Source organism: Crocodylus porosus, unplaced genomic scaffold (genome assembly GCF_001723895.1).
Source record: "Crocodylus porosus isolate Cpor-Errol unplaced genomic scaffold, CroPor_comp1, whole genome shotgun sequence".
Lineage (NCBI taxonomy): Eukaryota > Metazoa > Chordata > Crocodylia > Crocodylidae > Crocodylus > Crocodylus porosus.
This window is the reverse complement of record NW_017728918.1, coordinates 99,217,913-99,218,437: the sequence shown is the minus strand read 5'-3', so window position 1 is coordinate 99,218,437 and position 525 is coordinate 99,217,913.

Here is a 525-nt window from a genome sequence, read left to right as displayed (position 1 = left end):
CCTTCCCCCACCACCCTGCCCTTCCCCCGGGCTCAATCCGAGAAGCCCTGCCCAGGCAGCGGGGGCTGAAGGCAGACACCCGGCCAGGCTCCTACCAGCAGCGAGCGAGCGAGCAAGCCGCTAAGCAATGCGGCAGCCCCCGGCGGCGGCGGCGGCGAGGACGTGCCCGGGGGTCCCGCGGCCCCGCGCCGAGGCAGGTGCAGGGGCCGGAGGCTGAGGCGAGCCCTGCCCGGCGCCCCGGGGGGGAGGGGAGGGGGCAGGCGCAGGGCTGGAGCTGGCGGCAGCGGCTGCCTTTGTGTGCGGCAGCTCGACTCCTCGCTGTTGCTCTGCCTGGCTCTCGATGCGCTGCTGCTGGCAGCTTTACGTCAATCAAGGCTCCCTGGGCGGCTGCTGCTGCTGCTGCTGCTGCAAGTGGCTCCAGCTCAGCCCCCCCGCACACACGCAGCCTTCCCGCTTGGAGAGGGAAGAAGGTACAGCAGGGATCCCCTACCCCCCTCCCACACACCCTCGTCTGCACCTGCTCCC